The 9,906-nt window shown below is 44.5% G+C and overlaps 1 non-coding gene across 1 annotated transcript; it reads left to right on the top strand.

Annotated features, from left to right (window-relative positions):
- The first annotated feature begins 1,739 nt into the window (after window positions 1-1,739).
- LOC112429460 (U6 spliceosomal RNA) lies at window positions 1,740-1,847 on the top strand. The gene has a single exon (XR_003021716.1). It is a non-coding gene; the product is annotated as a U6 spliceosomal RNA (small nuclear RNA).
- Window positions 1,848-9,906: the final 8,059 nt, after the last annotated feature.

The raw sequence follows: 9,906 nt of genomic DNA, 5'->3' as shown, positions 1-9,906 counted from the left end.
ACTACGTTCATGGAAATTTGTAGTGGTAAATATTTGATAGGTCATAAAAAACACCATAATACAACAAATCTCGTTTTCTTTAAATATTGATTAAATCCTAACAGTCATCTTTATAAAACGACCATAGGCTAAAATCTTATGTGTCAGTACTACTACAATAAATAATTTCTGAAACCTTTAAATCATATGAGTTGGGCCTTTTTTATAACTTAGAATCAACATTCGTTAATAAAGTATCCATAGAAAATGATAGATCTGGCCGGGCACAGTGGCTCAAGCCTGTAATCCCAGTACTCTGGAAGGCTGAGACGGCCGGATCATGAGGTAAGGAGATCGAGACCATCCTGGCTAACATGGTGAAACCCCATCTCTACCAAAAATACAAAAAAATTAGCCGGGCATGGTGGTGGGCACCTGTAGTCCCACCTATTCTGGAGGCTGAGGCAGGAGAATGGCATGAACCTGGGAGGCGGAGCTTGCAGTGAGCTGAGATCGCCCCACTGCACTCCAGGCTGGGCAACAGAGTGAGATGCCATCTCAAAAAAAAAAAAGATCTAGTTGAATATTTAAATAGTATTAAAATGTTAGCAGTAGAATGCTGTATTAAATATCCTAACTTGAAAATGTTTTTAATACACCTACCAAACATAGCTTAGCCAAGCCTACCTTAAAAAAGCTGAGCATACTTAAATCAGCCTATGGTTGAGTAAGATAATGAAAAACAAAGCCTATTTTATTATAAAAGTGTTATGGTTGGGTGCGGTGGCTCACGCCTGTAATCTCAACACTTTGGAAGGCCAAGGCAGGTGGATCCTGAAGTCAGGAGGTCGAGACCAGTCTGGCCAACATTCCAAAATCCTGTCTCTACCAAAAAAAAAAAAAAAATAGCTCAGCGTGGTGGTGAACGCCTATAATCTCAGCTACTCAGGAGGCTGAGGCAGGAGAATTGCTTGAACCTTGGAGGTGGAGGTTACAGTGAGCTGAAATGCCACTGCACTCCAGCCTGGCAACGGTGTGAGACTGTCTCATAAATAAAGTGTTAAATGTCTTGTGTACCATTGGTAACACAAGAAAAGGTCAATCAAAATTCAAAATTTGAAGAATGTTGAAATTGTAACAGCTTTATACCATGTAAAGTTGAAAAATCATAAGTCGAACAATAATTAAATAATCTACTTATTGACTAAGATGGTTTCCCCCTGAAGTTTATGTACTAGTAATTTTTTTCTTTTTTTTTTTTTTTTTTTTTGAGACGGAGTCTCGCTCTGTTGCCCAGGCTGGAGTGCAGTGGCCAGATCTCAGCTCACTGCAAGCTCCACCCCCGGGTTCACGCCATTCTCCTGGCTCAGCCTCCCGAGTAGCTGGGACTACAGGCGCCCGCCACCTCGCCCGGCTAGTTTTTTGTATTTTTTAGTAGAGACGGGGTTTCACCGTGTTAGCCAGGATGGTCTCGATCTCCTGACCTCGTGATCCGCCTGTCTCGGCCTCCCAAAGTGCTGGGATTACAGGCTTGAGCCACCGCGCCCGGCCCTAGTAATATTTTTCTAAACCTGGCATTTGAATACCAAGTTGAAGGTATATTCAACTGTAGATGAAGTCTGTGTATAGTTTCATTTTAAGGGGATTTTAGTAGGATGAAAATAATGGTGGTGTCCTGTTGCTGTCAGTTTCCATCATAGTGAATCTCAATTTAATTCAGTAAACTTTGTTTTCTCCAGAGTCTAAAATAATAATTCAGTGCTTGCTTCAGCACGCATATGTGAACATTGGAATGATACGCAAAAGATTAATTATCATAGCCCCTGTGCAAGAATGACACACAAATCCATGAAGCATTCTATACTTTCAGTAAAAACTGTAGTTATTTGGCTGGGTGCGATGGCTCACGCCTGTAATCCCAACACTTTGGGATGTCGAGGCAGGAGGATCACGAGGTCAGGAGTTTGAGACCAGCCTGACCAACATGGTGAGACTCTGTCTCTACTAAAAATACAGAAATTAGCTGGGCATGGTGGCGGTTGCCTGTAATCCCAGCTACTCAGGAGGCTGAATCACTTGAACCCAGGAGGCGGAGATTGCAGTGACATGAGATTGTGCCCTTGCCCTCAAGTCTGGGCGACAGACCAAGACTCCATCTCACAAAAAAGAAAATTGTAGTTATTTAGCAAACATGTTTACATCTATAGCCTGCCCACCGGTCATAAGTTTCTTGAGAGAAGGAATGGTCATATCCTTCAGTGCAGTGCCTGGTGCTTGGCACTAGATGCTTGTTACATGTTGGTAGAGATAATTAACTCCTATGAAAGGAGGGTGAAGGTGTAAAAGTTATCAGAAGGCATTCTTGAAAACAGCGAAGTATCAGGCTGTGGAGTGGAGGAATAAGAGGAATTACAGTCCTGCCCCATAAATTCTTACAAATATTCCCTTAGAGGGTATGCCTCATAATCTCATGGAACCTGGGAGATATCTAGTCTCGCTAATTAAAATAGCTTGCTTTATTTGATTGGAGAATGCGTGTGCCATTCTCCTTCAGCATCCATCATAGATAAAACCAACCCAGGAGGCATAGGTTGTGGTGAGCCAAGATCATGCCACTGCACCCCAGCCTGGGCAACAGAGCAAGACACCATGTCAACAACAACAAAAAAAGAAATAATTTCAAACTTACATAAAAGTTGCAAGAACAGTATAATTTCCATATACCCTTCACTCTGACATTCCTTTAATGATATTATTTTATCAAGTTTGCTTTTATTCCTTTTTTTTTTTTTTTTTTTGAGACAGAGTCTCGCTCTGTCACCCAGGCTGCCATGCAGTGGCACGATCTCAGCTCACTGCAACCTCCACCTCCCGGATTCAAGCGATTCTCCTGCCTCAGCCTCCCCAGTAGCTGGGATGACAGGTGCCCACCACCAGGCATAGCTAATTTTTTTTTTTTTTAGTAGAGACGGGGTTGTACCATGTTGGCCAGGCTGGGCTTGAACTCCTGACCTCAGGTGATCCACCCAGTTTGTCCTCCCAAAGTGCTGGGATTACAGGTGTGAGCCACCATGCCACCATGCCCAGCCGTGAAATTATTTCAAAATAAAAGTTTAAAGAATTGAATTATAATGGCATTTTAAGAGTTTCTTAGATTTAGTAAGCAACAGCAGTTTTTAAAAGTATTTCCTAGGCCAGGCACAGTGGCTCACTCCTGTAATCCCAGCACTTTGGGAGGCCAAGGTGGGCAGATCACGAGGTCAGGAGATTGAGACCATCCTGGCTAACACGGTGAAATCCTGTCTCTACTGAAAATACAAAAAATTAGCCGGGCGTGGTGGCGGGCACCTGTAGTCCCAGCTACTCGGGAGGCTGAGGCAAGAGAATGGCAGGAACCCGGGAGGCGGAGCTTACAGTGAGCCGAGATCATGCCACTGCACTCCAGCCTGGGCGACAGAGCAAGACTCTGTCTCAAAAAAAAAAAAAAAAGTATTTCCTAACTGATGTCATAGTAAAGATGGGGTTGCACCATGTTGGCCAGGCTGGTCTTGAACTCCTGACCTCAGGTGATCTGCCTGGCCTGGCCTCCCAAAGTGCTGGGATTACAGGTGTGAGCCACCGTGCCCAGCCTTTTTTTTTTTTTTTTTCCCTAAAGACAGAGGGTCTCCCTCTGTCACCCAGGCTGGAGTGCAGTGGTGTGATCATAGTTCACTGCAGCCTCGAACTCTTGGGCTCAAGTGATCCTCCTACCTCAGCCTCCTGAATAGCTGGGACTACAGGCACACACCACCATGCCTAGCTAATTTTTTTTATTTTTATTTTTAGAGGTGGGGTCTTGCTACCTTGCCCAGGTTGCTCTCAAACTCCTGGCCTCAGCAATCATCCTGCTTCTGCTTCCTAAAGTACTAAGATTACAAGTGTAAGCCACTGCACCCAGCCTATAATGGATTCTTTTTTTTTTTTTTTTTTTTTTTTTTTCCCTGTTGCCCAGGCTGAACAGAAGCAATCTTGGCTCACTGCAACCTCCACCTCATGGGTTCAAGTGATTCTCCTGCCTCAGCCTCCTGAGTAGCTGGGATTACAGACGTATGCCACCATGCCTGGCTAATTTTTTTTTCTTTTTTTTTTTTGTATTTTTAGTAGAGACAGGGTTTTACCATGTTGGCCAGGCTGGTCACGAACTCCTAACCTCAGATGATCTGCCCACCTCGGCCTCTCAAAGTGCTGGGATTACAGGTGTGGGCCACCACACCCAGCCTTTATTATTTATTTTAGAGATGGGGTCTCACTATGTTGCCCAGACTGGTCTCAAACTCCTGGCCTCAAGCAGTCCTCCTGCCTCAGCCTCTCAAAGCACTGGGATTACAGGCATGAGCCACTGTTCCTGGCCTCGTTTTAGTAGTTTCTCTTTGTTGATATTCTCATTTTGTTCATATGTTCCCTCGATTTCCTTTTTTTTTTTTTTTTTTTTGTAGTTGTTGTTGCTGTTCTTGTTTTTGAGATGGAGTCTCACTCTGTTACCCAGGCTGGAGTGCAATGGTGAGGTGTCAGCTCCCTGCAATCTCCAACTCCCAGGTTCAAGCAATTCTCCTGCCTCAGCCTCCCGAGTAGCTGGTACTACAGGCGCGTGCGACCACACCAGGCTGAGTTTTGTATTTTTAGTAGAGACAGGGTTTCACCATGTTAGCCAGGCTGGTCTCGAACTCCAGGTGATCGGCCCACCTCATCCTCCCCAAGTGCTGGGATTACAGGTGTGAGCCACCATGCCCAGCCCCTGCAGTCAATATATTTTATAGCTGGGCTCAGTGGTTTATGCCTGTAATCCCAGCTACTCAGGGATTATATATAAATATATATAGATAGATAGATAGATAGATATTTTTTTAACTTGTCTTGCTTCTATGAACATCTTACAAAGGTTTTCTTATGATCTGGTGCTGCCTTGTCTGCTCAAATAAAAATATATATGCCTAAGTTTATCTCATAACAACCCTGTCAGAAGTGAGAATCTGAAGGAGGGCACTGAGGGTGGCCCCTACAGCAATGAGCCACCTGTGGGGGCACTGATGAAGCCATTGTGCTTGTTTTTCTACCTGCATCAATAAGCCTCCCTTGACACATACAAGTTTTCACAACTTGTGGCAACTTATCTGAGTTTATTTGAGACTTTTTCATTCAGGCTAGGGCCAGATGTCAGATTGGATTCAATCTGGGTTCTGCAGGAAGTCTCGGGTAGGTAATGTTTCAAGAAGTCAGAAAATAATAGGTTCATCTGAATGCAAGGAGTCTGGGACTCCTTCTGAGAACCTGTGCATTTCTAGAGATATGGTTACATAAGATAAAAAATAATGCCTAGGTGTGATGGCTCATACCTGTAATCCCAGCACTTTGGGAGGCTGAGGCAGGTGGATCATCTGAGGTCAGGAGTTTGAGACCAGCCTGACTAAAATGTTGAAACTCCATCTCTACTAAAAATACAAAATTAGCTGGGCATGGTGGTACATGCCTGTAATCTCAGCTACTCGATAGGCTGAGGCAGGAGAATTGCTTGAACCCGGGAGGCGGAGGTTGCAGTGAACCAAGATCGTGCTGTTGTACTCCAGCCTGGGCAACAAGAGTGACACTCCGTCTCAAAAAAAAAAAAAAAAAATTAGAATTATGGTGGCCACAGTTGGAAAGTTTGTGGGTTTCGGGGAGGTGTTTTGTTTTGTTTGAGATAGAATCTTACTCTGTCGCCCAGACTGGAGTGCAGTGGTGCAATCACAGCTCACTACAGCCTCGACCTCCAGGACCCAACTGATCCTTCCACCTCAGTCTCCTGGCTAGCTGGCTGGGACTACAGGCGTGTGCCACTATACCAAGCTAATTTTTTTTTTTTTTTTTTTGAGACAGAGTCTCACTCTGTTGCCCAGGCTGGAGTGCAGTGGCATGATCTCGGCTCACTGCAACCTCTACATCTTGGGTTCAGGCAATTCTCCTGCCTCAGTCTCCCGAGTAGCTGGGATTACAGGCACCTTCCGCCAGCCTGGCCAGGCTGATCTCAAACTTCTGACCTCAGGTGATCCACCCACCTCGGCCTCCCAAAGTGCTGGGATTACAGGCGTGAGCCACCGTGCCCAGCATCCCAGCTAATTTTTTGTAGAGACCACGGGTTTTGCCCAGGCTGGTCTCAAACTCCTGGCCTCAAGCCATCCTCCAACCTTGGCCTCCCAAAATCCTGGGATTACAGGCATGAGTCTCGGCTCACTGCAAGCTCCGCCTCCCAGGTTCAAGCGATTCTCCTGCCTCAGCCTCCCGAGTAGCTGGGATTACAGGCATGCGCCACCACACCAGGCTAATTTTTTGTATCTTTAGTAGAGATGGGGTTTCACCATGTTGGTCAGGCTGGTCTCGAACTCCTGACCTTAGGTGATACACCACCTCAGCTTTCCAAAGTGCTGGGATTAGAGGCGTGAGCCACTGCGCCCAGCCAACACCCTATCTTTAAAAAAATATTGGCCAGGCGCGGTGGCTCACGCCTCTAATCCCAGCACTTTGGGAGGCCAAGGTGGGCAGATCACAAGGTCAGGAGATCGAGACCACCCTGGCTAACATGGTGAAACCCCATCTCTACTAAAAATACAAAAAATCAGCCAGACATGGTGGCGGGCGCCTGTAGTCCTAGCTACTTGGGAGGCTGGGCAGGACAATGGCGTGAACCTGGGAAGTAGAGCTTGCAGTGAGCCAAGATCACACCACTGCACTCCAGCCTGGGCGACAGAGCGAGACTCTGTCTCAAAATAATAATAATAATAATAAAATTAAATATTGACTGGGCACAGTGGATCACGCCTGTAATCCCAGCACTTTGGGAGGCCAAGGCAGGTGGATCACAAGGTCAGGAGTTTGAGACCAGCCTGGCCAACATGATGAGACCCCATCTCTACTAAAAACATAAAAATTATCTGGACATGGTGGTGCACATTGGTAATTTCAGCTGCTTTGGAGGCTGAGGCAGGAGAACAGCTGGAATTTGGGAGGCGGAGTTTACAGTGAGCCAAGGTGGCATCATTGCACTCCAACCTGGGTAACAGTCTCAATAAATGAATGAATGAATGAATGAATGGATGAATGAATGAATGAATGATGGAGTGTTGCACTATCACCCAGGCTAGAGTGCAGTGGTGCAATCATAGTTCACTGTAACCTCAAACAATCTGTAACTTCAAGCAATCCTCCTGTCTTAGTCTCCCAAGTCTTAGTCTCCCCAAGTGGACAGATCACTTGAGGTCAGGAGTTCGAGACCAGCCTGGCCAATATGGGGAAACCCCATCTCTACTAAAAATACAAAAATTAGCCGGGTGCGGTGGCACGTACCTGTAGTCCCAGCTACTTGGGAGGCCGAGCAGAAGAATCGCTTGAACCTGGAGGCGGAGGTTGCAGTGAGCTGAGATCGTGCCACTGCACTCTAGCCTGAGCAACGGAGTTAGACTCTGTCAAAAAAAAAAAAAAAAAGAAAAGGAAGGAAGGAAGGAAGGAAAGAAAGAAGGAAGGAAGGAAAGAAAGAAAAGGAAGGGAGGGAGGGAGAGAGAAGAAAGAAGGAAGGAAGGAAAAAGAAGGAAGGGAGGGAGAGAGAGAAGGAAGGAAAGAAGGAAGGAATGAAGGAAGGAAGGAAGGAAGGAAGGAATGAAGGAAGGAAGGAAGGAAGGAAGGGAGAAAAAGAAAAAGGGAAAGGAAAGAAAGAGGGCGGAGGAGGGAAGGAAGGAAGGAAGAGAAAAGAAAGAAAAGAAAGGAAAGGAAGAGGGGAGGAGGAGGAGGGAAGGAAGGAAAATATTGTAAGAGGTTTTTCTTCACCTTTTGAGTAATCTGCCAAAGAAAGAGTTTGTGTTTTATCAAAATAATTTCCTATACTTGATCTTGTCTTTTATCAGGTCTTTCATTACTTAAGAAAACTCAGTCCTCTCTATTAAAAGAGTGGATATTTTCCCTACAACTCTGTAACTTTCTGTCTTTGGCTTTAAAATCTTTCATCTCTTTGTATAACTGGGTCTCATTCTGTTGCCCAGGCTGGAGTTCAGTGACACGATCTCAGCTTACTGCAACCTTCGCCTCCGGGTTCAAGTGATTCTTCTGCCTCAGCCTCCTGAGTAGCTGGGATTACAGGCTTGTGCCCCCATGCCCGGTTAATTTTTGTATTTTTCGTAGAGACAGAGTTTCACCATGTTGGTCAGGCTGGTCTTGAACTCCTGACCTCAGGCGATCCTCCCACCTTGGCCTCCCAAAGTGCTGAGATAACAGGCATGAGCCACCGCACCCGGCCTCTTTGTATAACTAAATATCATTTCACAGTGACCTGTGATACTATTTATTTGAGCATTTTAAACCTTTTGACATTTTTTACAACTTCACAAAATCAACTTCTAAATTAAGGTCTTTTGACCTTGAAATAACTTTGGAATGTTCGAAGGGTCCCTATATTATCTCAAAAGAATTTTTTTCCCTCCTTAGGGAAGATATTAAAATAATTAAGCTTATTTGGTAGGTTAAATTTGTATAGGAAGTATCATCAAATGAAAAGTGATGTTTTACCTTCTTTAAGTCATACATTTTTGGGTATATTTAGTACTAGTGTTCAAGAAATTATATAAAGTTCCTAGAAACCTGATAGTCCTGATGCCATAATATTAGTTATAATTTTAGTTATTATCTTAAAATATTGTATGTCTTGAAATAACAAAATTTCCTTGTCAGTATCATTATAATATGAATACCATTTTCTTTCTCCTAAGCTATCCGTTGCTTACAGCAATTTGATAAGTTATAATTTTGTACCAAGAATGTAAACATTTATCTTTTCTTCCTACTTGATCCCTGCAGAATTCAGAAACTATTAGTATTTTTATTTTCATGGCAATATGATTATTTGCATAAGTTCGGTAAGAATCTGTTCTCTTTGTACCAAGACACAATTGGAAACATTAGTCATATTACCAAAGCTTTGACTGAAGTGTCAGATTTTCAGATATAATCACACAATTTTTAGGAACTAAGGTTGACTTCATGGAGCCAATACGGCTCCTTGAAGGAAAAAGCTGGCCTTGTATCTTGTACACAAGATTCTCTCACATGGTTCCCTTGCGATGAGTAAGAGACGTTCACTTCGCACAGGCCCAGGAACCTCAGGACATTTTGGGGATCGCAAGAAGAGAGGAAGTCACTGAAACCAATAGGATAGCAGGACCTTGGCTAGGCTTCCAAGGATGGAGAGACATTCAAAAAAATAATTAATCACTCTTTTATTAATTATTTGTGCTGCTGTAATAAAATATATGAGACTGGGTAATTTATAAAGAACAGAATTTATTCCTCACAGTTCTGGAGGCTGGGAAGTCCAAGAGCAAAGTGCCAATAGGTGTGATGTCTGGTAAGGGCTCAGTCTCTGCTTCCCGGATGGCTATCAGAATGCTGCATATTCTGGAGGACAGGAACACATGTGTCCTCACGTGGTGTAAGAGATGGAAAGGAAGCTAGCTAGTTCCCCTGAGCCATTTTATAAGGGCTGTCATCCATTCATTACAGCAGAACCCTAATGACCTCATCACCTCTTAAACATCCCACTTTTTTTTTTTTTTTTTATGAGACCAGAGTCTCCCTTTGTCACCCAGGCTGGAGTGCAGTGGTGTGATCTTGGTTCACTGTAACCTCGCCTCCCGGGTTCAAGCGATTCTCCTACCTCAGCCTCCCAAGTAGCTGGGTCTAGATTCTAAACCTCTTCACAGAGCCACCACACCCGGCTAATTTGTTGTTGTTGTTGTTGTTGTTGTTGTTGTTGTTTTTGAGATGGAATGTCGCTCTGTCGCCCAGGCTGGAGTGCAGTGGTGCCATCTCGGCTCACTGCAAGCTCCGCCTCCTGGGTTCATGCCACTCTCCTGCGTCAGCCTCCGGAGT

This window comes from Macaca nemestrina, chromosome 8 (assembly GCF_043159975.1).
Source record: "Macaca nemestrina isolate mMacNem1 chromosome 8, mMacNem.hap1, whole genome shotgun sequence".
Lineage (NCBI taxonomy): Eukaryota > Metazoa > Chordata > Mammalia > Primates > Cercopithecidae > Macaca > Macaca nemestrina.
The sequence above is the reverse complement of the archived record's forward strand: the minus strand, read 5'-3'. Positions and strand labels throughout refer to the sequence as shown.